This window comes from Cibotium barometz, chromosome 40 (genome assembly GCF_041138505.1).
Source record: "Cibotium barometz isolate CiBa-2024 chromosome 40, ASM4113850v1, whole genome shotgun sequence".
NCBI classification, from domain to species: Eukaryota; Viridiplantae; Streptophyta; class Polypodiopsida; order Cyatheales; family Cibotiaceae; genus Cibotium; species Cibotium barometz.
In genome coordinates, this window is record NC_141085.1 from 8,269,007 (window position 1) to 8,282,528 (window position 13,522).

The 13,522-nt window shown below is 40.7% G+C and overlaps 1 pseudogene; it reads left to right on the forward strand.

Moving 5' to 3' along the window:
- The first annotated feature begins 10,786 nt into the window (after positions 1 to 10,786).
- On the forward strand, positions 10,787 to 12,523 carry LOC147615161 (beta-1,6-galactosyltransferase GALT29A pseudogene; annotated as a pseudogene).
- Positions 12,524 to 13,522: the final 999 nt, after the last annotated feature.

A 13,522-nucleotide genomic window follows, 5' to 3' on the forward strand; every position in this document is an offset into this window, starting at 1 on the left:
GTGCATAACCCTTAGCTACCAATCTTGCTTTATGTCTCTCAATGGAACCATCTGACTTGCACTTCACTTTGTAAACCCATTTACAACCAATGACATTTTTGTCCTGTGGTAATGCAACCAAATCCCATGTGTCATTATATGAACCAATGCCTCCATCTCAACATCCATTGCTTTCTCCCATACATGCTTTCCAATAGCTTCTGTATAGCATGTAGGTTCCACATGCTTCACCAAAGACATCATATATACATAATGCATAGCAAAATCACAGTATGTCAACCTGTCAACAACTGGATATCTGACCCTTTGGGATCTCCACAATGCATGCGGATCACTCTGAACACCTGTCACTCTAGCATGTGGTGGCACATATCTATCCTGCCTTGCACCAGGTGTGCGGGCACCAGGTGTGCATAAAACGGGTATACCAAGTTCCTCATCCAAACTCTCTGAACTTGATGACTCATAACCTGTAATTCCAATTCCTTCAACCTTCTTCTTGCCTTTATCCATAGCACTACTCTCAGTGCTCACACTCTCATGCCTCAAACGTCCTGACCATGGATGTACAGTACTACTCTCAGCCTCTGCTGGCCTAGCCTTGAGCTACAAGTAATTGCTTCTCCACCCACATTTTAATACTACTAAGATATCGTGATTGTGGGAGTCTTGGTGGAGTTTTCTTTAGGGTTGATGTGGAAGGTTTGGAGCCCTCCTTGACTTTGGTTAGCACTGAGGCTGTAGATTTGTTTGAGACTCATGGGAATTGTTGATGATGAGGTTAGAGTCTCTTGTGGAGTGCCTGCCGATGATGAGGCCTTTGAGCGTGTGGTTGTCTCCTTTGGTGAGGTTTGTCGATGAAGATGCATAGGCTCTAGGGTCTTTCCTTTGAGTTCCTTGTTAGAGATAGATGGTTTGGTTGTGGGAACTTCTTCAGGAATAGATGTTGATTGCGAGGTCTTGGCATCGAACTTCATAGGTGATGATGGGGTTGAAGGAGTAGATGCTTTATCGGAGTCGGTCGTTGACGCAGATGGTAGGTCATTGTGTAGAGAGGCTTTTGTGGAAGAGGCTTGTATCCTTTTACGTTTAGCATCATAGATATCCATTAAAGTTGGATCCTCTTCCTTGCAGTATGGTATTGTCAATTTTTTGTTTTTGACTGTCATGATGACTCTATCACGCTAGCAAAGCATAGTGGTGCTTGGGCAATAATAGTCCATTAATGCCCCAAGATCAAATCTGCTTCTAACACATACTCAACCACAAAAAACTTGCAAGTAAGGGGATTAGTTTCAATATACATTGTATGTTCAAAATACCTCAAACATGACATGTTCAAGTCTTGTGTAAAGGTAATCCTTTCAGGATGTGCCGTGAGTGTTGACCTAACAATTCCCATGGCTCGAGGGTCATGAGATTGTGTACTCGTGTTGGATAGAGCTATGCTTGAGCTATGGTGATTTTATTTGCAGTTTTCAATCTAACTTGAATCCTAGGGATCTTTTCAGTAAGATATGTTGGAAGTTCCAGCTCCTCCAAGGTTTCTTCCTCCCGTAATAGCAATTTTACATTGCTTGCAAGAGTGTTCAAGGTGACTGTTTGCATGGATTCATCTATTGAATACAACAATTCACTTATCTAAGTTCCACCAAGGATGACATCATACTCAAGGGAATCTAGGGTAACATGGAATGTAAATTCCATATCGCTATCGATTGTTTGAGTAGTGTATTAAAGTAACCTAGAACTTCAATGTTTTCTCCCTTGGCTCCTTGTGCAAGACTATTGCTTATAGGGATGAGTTTAGGTTGTCCCAATGACACCCAAGTGTCTATTGTCACGATGTTAGATTAATTGCTTCCTGAGCAGTTTCTACCCTTTGGACTGTTTCTGTTTGGTGCACGGAAGATGGAGGTTTTGAGTCCATTGTGGATGAAGTGGAACACTTTTTAGTATCATGGTTCGAAGGTTTTACAATTTATGCAGTATAGAAAAACAGGTGCCTTGTATGCACAATGAGGACTGGAATGGTCGTAGTGATTGCACTCAACACAAGGCATTTCATTCCTCAGTTTTAGAGGCATTAAGGATGTCTGGTTTTGAAGGTTTTCATCCTCTCTTAGAGATGTTGGCTGTAAGATTTTAAGCAATGCTGCAAAAAATTCTAGGAATGTGAGATCAATCTTTCTTTTGCCATTGCTTCACTTGGTTTAGATGAGAAACACCTCGTAGCATGATCATCTTCTAGCATGTTGTTATCTAAACGTATTTCTTCTTTACAACATTGATCGAATGTTTTCAGATTGGATACAATGATCAAGTTGTGTAAGCTGTTATTCTTTAAGCCCATCATGAAACATCTCTTCAATTGAACATCGTTTAATTTTTCCCATGACTCACAATGTGAGTCCAAGAGTTTTATCCGAAGGATAAAATCTCTAATTGATTCATTGGGTTGATGCCCAATTGAATAGAGTTCTATTGTTACACTCCACCAATCACCTTGTCTAGAAAGGCCATGTATAAAGGCTAATTTCAAGGTTTTGAAGTTGGTCTTGATCACCGGCATCAATACGATGAACCATCGACTAGCTTTTCCCTCTAAGTATAAGTTCAATGCATGTACCTTAGTGTGGGACAGTTGGGATTTCCAAAGGCTTCACATCTCTATTCAAACATTTGAATGAATTGAACAGGTTCTGTTATTCTGTCATATTTACCCATAATTTTAGAAATTTGTACGGTCGTATTTCTGTATGAGTCATTGAGGCCGTATGTGAGTGCTCTTGTTGGAAGAGACTCAGTGAGTCCTTGGGTCATCCCCCTTCCTAGACTAGTCAGTATGTCTAAGGTGTGGGCATCCAGGAAAGGGTTGGTACTTATAGGATTTGTGGGAATGTTAGGCAAGGGACCAAAGCTCGGTGGGATCAAAGTGATAGGGGGTGTAAAACTTGATGACACGCTTGTTGTCGGCATGGTCAATGGCATTGGGAGGTGAATTTGTGACATAGATCTTAATGGCTCGAAGATCTCAACTATTGGGTTTAGTCCTTGTATGATCCCTGGCAATCCCTCTATCGTAGCCATGTGAGAGTGCCTAAATGCTCCTTAATGAACAATCACGGTTTTTTCTTTTCTTTTTATACTTTCCCACAGCCCATTTACAGCCTCAAGAGGCTTGGTGTACTCTTCGTTGGATCAAACGGGTGTCCGTTCGCCCTAATTAGCTTAGACACTATATGCACGTGAACAACCTCTTAAAGATATTTTTTCAAAAAAAGCGTATGCTAGGAACTTCCTAGATGGAGGAGGAGGTCCTAACACCTATTTTCTATCACTGTCTCAAAACAAAAAAAAAAAATCGAGAATTTTTTCCGTTTCGCAGTATGTTTTTTAGGGTGTTCCAAAATGAATTTTAAAAAACTCTATATGAGGGAGTTGTAGTATTTTTGGGGTACTACAACTTTGTTTCCCTGAGTCATCCGTGATTTTGTCATTTTTAGACCTTCAAAAAGTAGCCCGAATATGGCTCGTCGTCGTTTTTGCACTGTTTTTTGCGATTTTTCGTGGTTTTTGGAGTGTTTTTTGCCTCTATTTTTGGGTCAAATTTTTAGGGTGTCGGTCGAAGGCCAAAATGGTCGATTTTGACTTCGGACTGTCGAGTCCAAAGTCGAAGAGCTCGATGTCAGCTTTCCGATGATTCCTAGAATGCCTTCATCGGATATACATTTTAGGAGATACAAGCCTCCAAACAGGGGTGTTTTCTAGAGTTTTTTTTTGTCGACGAACTTCACGAGTTTTATAAATTTTGATTTTGATTTTTTTTGCCGCGTGAACTCTAGTTCCGTAAAATTACAAAAAATGGTTCACGCCGTGAACCCTGGACCATGAAATATTAAATTTGATTTTTAATTTTTTTTCCCCCATGAAACTTTAAATTTTTACATCGTGAATCGAACGGACTTCACGGAATATTAAATTTGATTTTTTTTCACGTCTAACTTTTCACGATCGGAATTTTCACGACCAGAACTTTCACGGCTTGAACTTTCACGGCCGGAATTTTCATGGTATGAACTTCATGGCCGGAACTTTCACGGTCTGAATTTTCATGACCGGAACTTTCACGGCCTGAACTTTCATGGCTGGACTTTCCATGGCCTAGTTTTTCACGGCCAAACTTTTCATGGCCTAGTTTTTCACAGCCGGATTTTTTTCATGACCGGATTTTTTTTCTCTTTTTTTTTCTGGAGTCTAGTGGGAAATATGAATTTCCCTTTTTGAGGGGGAACATTTTTTGAATTTAAAATGAAAGGGGTATGGGCATTTTTCCAAAAAGGTAAGTGGGAATCAAAAAAGTCAACCTTTTAATGATATCCCTTACACCCTTCATAAATGACCCCCAAAATGGACAATTTTGACAACTCATGAGCATCTACTCATTATTAGCTTTAATGAGTTATGTAAAAATTTTAATTAAGAATTAATCTAAGATTAATCTTTTCACTAATCCTTTCCTCTTTTACACTAATCAAGGACTCTAATTAACCACTAATTCCTAATTAATTCACACAATTGAGCACATCATTGGATAGAGCAAGGGAATGCTAATCTTTGTGCATCAACAATTGTGTAAATTAATCTAAAATAGGAGATTAATTAGACTCTTAATTATGATCTCCTCTTAATTATGATCTCCTCTTTTAAGGTAAAATTAAGCAAAGAGAGTCAAATTTCTCCAATGATAAAAAATTGATGTGATTAGGTTTTTTGATGCATCTAGATGCTCTCAAAACACTCAAAAACACCAATTTCGACTACTCATATGATCAATTTAGACCCCAATTAACATATTTTCTAATTTTTTGGGCCTCCTGAACAAGATTAATCACCCTTAATGACAAAAACCAATCCATTAAGAGAAATTTATCAAATTCAAGGGTTTTTAAATATTTTTAAGAATTCTAATCCAAACAATTTCAACAAACAAATACACAAGTAAACTAAAATTAATGATCTTAGTTCTACGTTTAACACTAAAGAGAGCTAACATTCACTAAAAATTACATTTTATTGCATTGTTTGATGTAATGGATGTAAACTAAGCCTAATACAAACTATGTGCAAGCCTAAGAACATGAAAAACCACAAAAGCAACAACAAAAACAACAAATTAATCTAAAAGTTAAGAAAAATGCATTCTTTTCAAAAAAATAAAAAAGAGAGCTATTCTACACCACCAAATCTCACACAAACCACATATTTTTCATGGGAAACCATTAATCAAGATAATGGGCAATGGGTTATGCGTAGATTAGAGGCAAAACGATGAAAAAAGCCAAGGGATGGCTCCCCGGAAACGGCGCCAAAAATGTTATGGGTCACCTTAACCCTCCTTGAAACACATCCAAAAAGAGATTACTTGGTGAACCACAAGTGTCGTGAGGGTCTTTCCACCACTGGCCGAACTCGTAACCCTTGAGGTCTCCAAGCTCACAACTCCTTGAGAGCAATTCCACCGCGTCTCCCGGGCGAGCGTTGTCACATTGCCGCGTTACACTACAGGTCCTCATCCCTCCTCTCACCTCACTTCACTCACACACACACTAGCATGCATTAGGGAGAGAGATTAACAAGAGGATTAGCAAGAGCAAGACTCAATTGCACAATGGGAGAGTATCGTGTATTATGAGAGAGATTCACTTATATACATGGCCATAAGTGTTCACACTCACTTAAACTGTGGCCCGCGGCTGGGCACTTTAGGCTCATAAGAGGCCTAATGCTATTACAATGACTACTCTCATAATATATCCATGAAGTACATCACTTAGGACTTCATTCTATCTTGCTGCCACATGTTCTTGAAGGAAATTGCCATAAATACTCCATCACACTATTACAGGTGCCCGTCCAAGTTGTAGCTTTGGACATTATTGCTTTATATCTTGAATGTATGACCCGTTGGTATATCTACTGTGAATCCTTGATGTAAGATGATGGTGATAGTATTTTCCCCGGTAGTGGTGCCAAAAATGTTATGGGTCACCCTAACCCTCCTTGAAACACACCCAAAAAGAGATTACCTGGTGAACCACAACTCGTGAGGATCTTTCCACTGGCTGAACTCGTAACCCTTCAGGTCTCCCTCCTTGAGAAGCAACTCCACCGTGTCTCTCAGCAAGCGTTGTCACATTGTCGCGTTGCACTATGGGTCCTCATCCCTCCTCTCACCTCACTTCACTCAAACACACTCACTAGCATGCATTAGGGAGAGAGATTAGCAAGAGCAAGACTCAATTGCACAATGGGAGAGTATCCTGTATTATGAGAGATATTCACTTATATACATGGCCATAAGTGTTCACACTCACTCAAACTGTGGTCGTATTCACTTATATACATGGCCATAAGGGTTCACACTCACTCAAACTGTGGTCGGCTGGGCACTTTAGGCTCATAAGAGACCTAATGCTATTACAATGACTACTCTCATAATATATCCATGAAGTACATCACTTAGGACTTCATTCTATCTTGCTGCCACATGTTCTTGAAGGAAATTGTCATAAATACTCCATCATACTATTACGGGTGCCCATCCAAGTTGTAGCTTTGGACACTATTGCTTTATATCTTGAATGTATGACCCGTTGGTATATTTACCGTGACTCCTTGATGTAAGATAATGGCGATAGTATTTTCCTCGGTAGTGGCACCAAAAATGTTATGGATCACCCTAACCCTCCTTGAAACACATCCAAAAAGAGATTACCTGGTGAACCACAACTCGTGAGGATCTTTCCAATGGCCGAGCTCGTAACCCTTGAGGTCTCCAAGCTCTACAACTCCTTGAGAAGCAATTCCATCGTGTCTCCCTCGAGCGTTGTCACACTGCCGCGTTACACTACGGGTTCTCATTCCTCCTCTCACCTCACTTCACTCACACACACTCACTAGCATGCATTAGGGAGAGAGATTAGCAAGAGGATTAGCAAGAGCAAGACTCAATTGCACAATGGGAGAGTATCAAGCAAGAGCAAGACTCAATTGCACAATGGGAGAGTATCATGTATTATGAGAGATATTCACTTATACATGGCCATAAGTGTTCACACTCACTTAAACTGTGGCCGACTGGGCACTCTGGGCTCATAAGAAGCCTAGTGCTATTACAATGGCTACTCTGATAATATATCCATGAAGTACATCACTTAGGACTTCATCCTACCTTGCTACCACATGCTCTTGAAGCGAAAATTGCCATAAATACTCCGTCACACCATTACGAGCGCTCGTCCAAGTTGTAGCTTTGGACACTATTACTTTATATCTTGAATATGACCCTTTGGTGTATCTACCGTGACTCCTTGATGTAAGATAATGGCGGTAGCTCCATTTAATCCTAGAATTGGATTAACACAAGGTGAAGTAACATCCTCTATGTGAGAGAGAGGAAGAGAGGGATTGAAGGAGAGAAGATGAAAACCACAGGTTAGGCTTGGATGTCTTTAAGAGAGTATGGATTCAAGAGACCCAAGCATGGAAGCAAGGTACGATTGTTGCTTATTTGTGCATGGTTGAGTTATGGTGTCGAGTTGAGATGTTCACTTGATGGCTCTTAATTTACTTAGATGTTGAAGGACAATACCATACAAGTTCTTATGGCTCCATGCCTTTATGGGAGTCACGATTCTTGTGAACATGTAGCCTTCTTATGTATGATGGATCTTACCTAGCATCAAAAGCCTCTAGTGTGTCTTTTCCCACTTCTCTAGATATAGTCTCCCTCCACAAGTGTCTTTTTCCACTTCTTGTGAACATGTAGCCTTCTTATGTATGATGGATCTTACCTAGCATCAAAAGCCTCTAGTGTGTCTTTTCCCACTTCTCTAGATATAGTCTCCCTCCACAAGTGTCTTTTCCCACTTCTCTGGATATAGTCTCCAGTGTGTCCTTTCCACAAGAGGTGAGCCACATAGAGAGCATGCCCCCAAAGTCGACCCGAAATCAGAGGATTGAGGAAATTACTCATGTGGTGGTATAGGAGGATTGTAGTTAGGATAGAGGAGAAAGAAGCCAAAGTTGATAGAACACATTGAATTCACAGGGATTAATGCTTTGGATATTGAAAATTTGATTCTTCAATAAACTTCACCTTCAATGAATTAGCGACTTGAATAAAATTTTGATTCATTTTAATTTATACTTCACTATATTATTCTCACCACCTCCCATGGATACTTTTAAACTTTCAAACTTTTAGACATTAAAAACATGAATATAATAACAATAGAGCCAAATCAAAAAGCCCTTGCTCATACTCTAGGATCCATGATCAACAGTTTTCCCCTCTTTTTCCTCTAGCACCTCACCTCCTCAAAGGATTGTAATCTTCATAGGGTAGATGTTTCTTTTTCTACTGGTTGAATGCTGTTGTTTAGGAGAAAAAGTGTGACCCATATGTGCATACTGGAAAAAGGGGGGTTGGGTAGGTAGGGGGTCACATTATATATATGTAATATAGCATGTTTGTGCACAGAGTTTTAAAAAAAAAATCAAGGACGTACATATCTATACATGTAAGAAGGGATTAAACAAATTGATGTACTTTATAATTTAAATTTTAAAATTTGAATATGTATACTTACAAGAGAGGGGTAAAAAATTTGTGAAAAATTTAAAATATAGGGGTATCTTGAATACACACATGCTATATGGGTTTTTATAGAATAATCCCCTCGGCTATGTGCATGGCCATGAAGATAGGCTTGACTCAGGAATGAGCCCATCCAATTCATAGATTGAAGGTGTTGATTTATATGTGTTATGAACATACATACAAACTAGGATGCACACACATGTACCAATATCTTGGGATGAGGGTACATGTGTGTGTGTGAAAGGGCCATAGGCTAGCTTAACATATATTAAGAAAATGAAGGGCATTCAATGATTTTCAACCATGAGAAATGGAAAATTTCAATGATTTTCATGCATTTAATAATTTTCAAGCATTCAATGATTTTCAAGCACACACATGCACCCATATCTTGGGATGAGGGTGCAGGTGTGTGTGTGTGTGTGTGTGTGTGTGTGTGTGTGGAAGGGCTTGGGCTAGCTTGACATAGATTAAGAAAATGAGGGCATTCAATGATTTTCAAGCATGACAAATGGAAAAATTCATGGCGACTTCACAAGGGCTAGATAAAGAAGACGTCTTGCAAGCATAAGAAAGTGGGGGTCGATTGGTTAATGTAAGTGAATTTTTTGACAGAAGAAGAAGGTTTAATTCTCTTTATGGACACTCTCACCTATCAGTGAGATGTTGTTACCTAACCACTATGTCTAGGCTGGGGGATGAGGAAATCGTCTGTAGCTCGATGGAATGCCACCAATGCAAATGAACACAAAACGTGCAAAGATGCTTAAAGACAATTGATGAATGACCGTGTAGGCATTGGAATAGTGTGAATAGGTCTTAGGCATGGTTCAAGAAAAGATAGATTATCCTCAATGTAGAGTTGGAAAGAGTCTTTTCAAAATGGTGGGACAAGGAAAAGAGCCTCTTCAAAGTTTTCAAGTTTTAGTTACAATTGGTTGAAAATATGAAGAAAATACTTGTTAGAAACTGCATATTCTTGTGCAATCCATGGTTGAGAAGGATTGATGAAAGGTTCCGAGAGGATGAGGGTGCATGTGTGTGTGTGTGTGTGTGTGTGTGTGTGTGTGTGTGGAAGGGCTTGGGCTAGCTTGACATAGATTAAGAAAATGAGGGCATTCAATGATTTTCAAGCATGACAAATGGAAAATTTTATGGTGACTTCACAAGGGCCAGACAAAGAAGACGTCTTGCAAGCATAAGAAAGTGGGGGTTGATTGGTTAATGTAAGTGAATTTTTTGATAGAAGAAGTAGGTTTAATTCTCTTTATGGACACTCTCACCTATCCTTGAGATGTTGTTACCTAACCACTATGTCTAGGCTGGACGAGGAAATCGTGTGTAGCGCGATGGAATGCCACCAATGCAAATGGACACAAAACGTGCAAAGATGCTTGAAGACAATTGATGAATGACCGTGTAGGCATTGGAATAGTGTGAATAGGTCTTAGGAATGGTTCAAGAAAAGATATATTATCTTCAACGTAGAGTTGGAAAGAGTCTTTTCAAAATGGTGGGACAAGGAAAAGTGCCTCTTCAAAGTTTTCAAGTTTTAGTTACAATTGGTTGAAAATATGAAGAAATTACTTGTTAGAAACTGCATATTCTTGTGCAATACATGGTTGAGAAGGATTGATGAAAGGTTCTGGGAGGATGGTTTTCCCATCATGGGGACTCGTAGGGAGTTGAAATGTTTGTGATGTGGTGAGACGCCTTCCCTTTTCTTGTCTAGTGAGAGAAGTTTCTAGCATGTATAATACTTTAGTGTATGATGCGGTAAACTTTGAAGAAAGGAGAGAATCTCCAAGGTTAGATACTCACGAATGGGATGTATCTGTTGTGTATACCTGAACTTAGAAGCCAAAGGGGTAAGTAAGACTCAAAACTTCAAAAGTCCAAATAGTTGGATAATGATGGAACATTGGATATAAAAGGTTAGAGAGAGAGAGAGATTTTAAAGAGAAAAGAAAAAAAGAAAAAAGAAGAAGAAACCGAGACAGGCACGCAAACACAAAAAGAGAGCTGGGCTTTGCTTTCATCTGCAAAAGCGGGCAGCTTTTTAATATTACATAAAAATAAAGTGCGATCTTCTTGTAATTAATACTCTTGTTTAATTCATTATTATTGAAGCAAACACCAGCTTTCTCGAGATTTTTAAGCTTTCCCTCTTTCCTTAATAGTCGTTTCTTAACCTTAATGTTGATTTGAGCTCGGTTTAATTAACAGCCCATTGGAGCTTTTCTGCTAAATGAGCTCAAGAAGTGCCTTAATCTTCTGCTGGCCATGCTAGCCCTGCCTTAATCTTCTGCTTAAGTATCTGTTTAAGATCAGGCGCATCTAACCGAGCTCCATCATCACCATATCTAAGCGTTCCTTTCTCCACATCTGCAACGAATCTCACCTCGATTACCTAAATCGCAGTCAAAAGCCTTCACTTAATCACTACTTATCAGCGTTAAGCTCCATCTTTATCCGCAATGGTGGATCATAGTGGCCTATCAAATCTCTCATTCCATGGCTCAGCACACGGCCGCACGGCGAGATCGACTCTGTCTTACTCCCCTTGCCGCCTCTTCTCACTCTTGGTTCTTGTTCTGCTTGCAGTAACCACATACCCCATGATCATAAGCACCCAACCATCAGTACCAATGAACCCACTTATTCTGCATCCTGTCGAAGCCTTAAGCACATATCATCATAATCACACATTCATAGACCAAAACCTTCTACCACTGGCGAAAATCGATGCTGGTGAGTCTCAGATAGCAAAACAGGCATTGTCCATACTCAACAAACCGGACAACCCTTGGTCTTCTGCAAGCAGAGAGCTGCAAGATGCAGGACAGAGGACAGGTGGCTTCAGACAGATCCTGCCATCTCAGCATGCAGGCTCTAAACACCTGCCCGCTCAGCTCTTCACCCCCAAATACTCAGGTTTCTGGCCACAGTTCCGGGATTCTGTTGAAAAATGGGTAAAAGCAAAGGGATATGATCCCCACATCATGAGCTCTCTGATGCAAACGGTGAAAGACCCCATTGACAGACACTACCTTAAGAAGGGCAAATATGATGTGGTCCTCAACAGGCCATATAAGACATGTGCAGTCGTGGGCAACAGTGGGATCTTGCTCAGCCAGAGTCATGCAGGCTTCATTGACAGCCATGACATGGTCATCCGCCTGAACAACGCACGGACCAGCGGGTTCCAGGATCGAGTCGGCTCGAAAACCACCCTAGCCTTCATCAACAGTAACATCCTGCAAGCCTGCGGGCGCCGCAGCCGATGTGCTTGCCATCCATACGGCGACAGTGTCCCCATTGTGCTCTACTTATGCCAACTTGTGCACTTGATGGATGTGGCATTGTGCTCATCTTCACATGAGGCGCCCATAATTGTTACCGACCCACGCTTCGATGCCATGTGCAGTCGGATTGTGAAGTATTACTCCATCAGAAACTATGTGGAGAGCACAGGGAACAGGCCGGAAGCTTGGAGTGAAGCCCATGATGGGCCCATGTTTCACTACTCATCAGGCATGCAAGCAGTCATGCTGGCACTGGGTATATGTGAGAGAGTGAGCATTTTCGGGTTCGGCAAAGTGGCCGGGATGAGACACCATTACCATACAAGCCAGAAAGCTGAGCTTCACCTCCATGACTACACGGCGGAGTATCAGTTTTACTACGATTTGGTATACAACAGGTCATCTGCCATACCCTTTCTATCTGAGGCAGGGTTTGTGCTGCCCTCTGTACAACTATATTTGTAACAAACATCATTGCTTGTAACCAAAACATTGTTTTGGTTAGCATTTTGGGTAAAGATTATTATGAAGATTAAAGATTAAATTTGTGATCTTAGTAGTGTGGGTCCAGTTCTGGGCCATAATTGTACTGGGATAAAGAATACACAGAAAATCATGGCACAAATGAATCATCTGCAAAGAGATTCTCATTACAAGAGGATAGCATATCAAATATGCTTTTTCTCCAAAGATTGTAATGGTGTTTTTTTGGGGAGAGATGCTCTGAGGCTTCTCCACTTTGTCTTAAAGAAATCGAGAGGAAATTTTCTCACATCTTTGAATTGAATTCTTTGTACATACTAAGTTGTTGTATAAGAGACTGTTCACATGGCAAAGGGGTTTATATGGTATGTGGCGATTCAGATCGCGTGCAGCATGATACCCGAAGTGGAGCCAGAGCAAAAAGCTTGTGTGGAAACATTGGCGAGGCAATCCCAACGGTGCCTACCACTTCCGGTGGTAGCAAAAAGAAATCCGGCTATAAATTTTTGTAGCCCTTAGAGTGCGGCCCTATGGATGAGCGCTGGCCGCTAGATCGCCTGGAGGAAGGAGCCGGTGGTGGTGGTAGCGGCGGCGGCGGCGGCGGCGGCGGGGTGGTGGTTGGGTTTCTACATTTCCTTCCCTTCCTCCTGCCAGAATCTTCGAGGGTTGATGGGGACAGCACCATGGCTGCTACAGGGCTTGCATTTGTGAAATATTCGGACATTTTTTTGTCATATAAACGATATCTAATTTAGAATTCAGTGATGAAAACCGGCTGAATTGAGGAGTTGTCCTTATTTTGATTGGTTGAAAAAGAGGTTTTCATTAGGCATTGGGTGGTATCCCCCCACTCCGGGCAAAACCCACATGCTTTTGCCTGATGTCAATGAGTGCATGTTTGGGGGCACCTAGATTTCCTTTTCCTTCCTAATCTAATGTTCAGGGATTGGATTTGACCAGCTAGGAAGGCAACAGAGTTAAAAGGCAAGATTCTCCCTAACATCTTTTCTCGAACTCAAATAATCTGCAAAATATAAGGCATTTTAACTCATATTTGCAAAATTTCAAG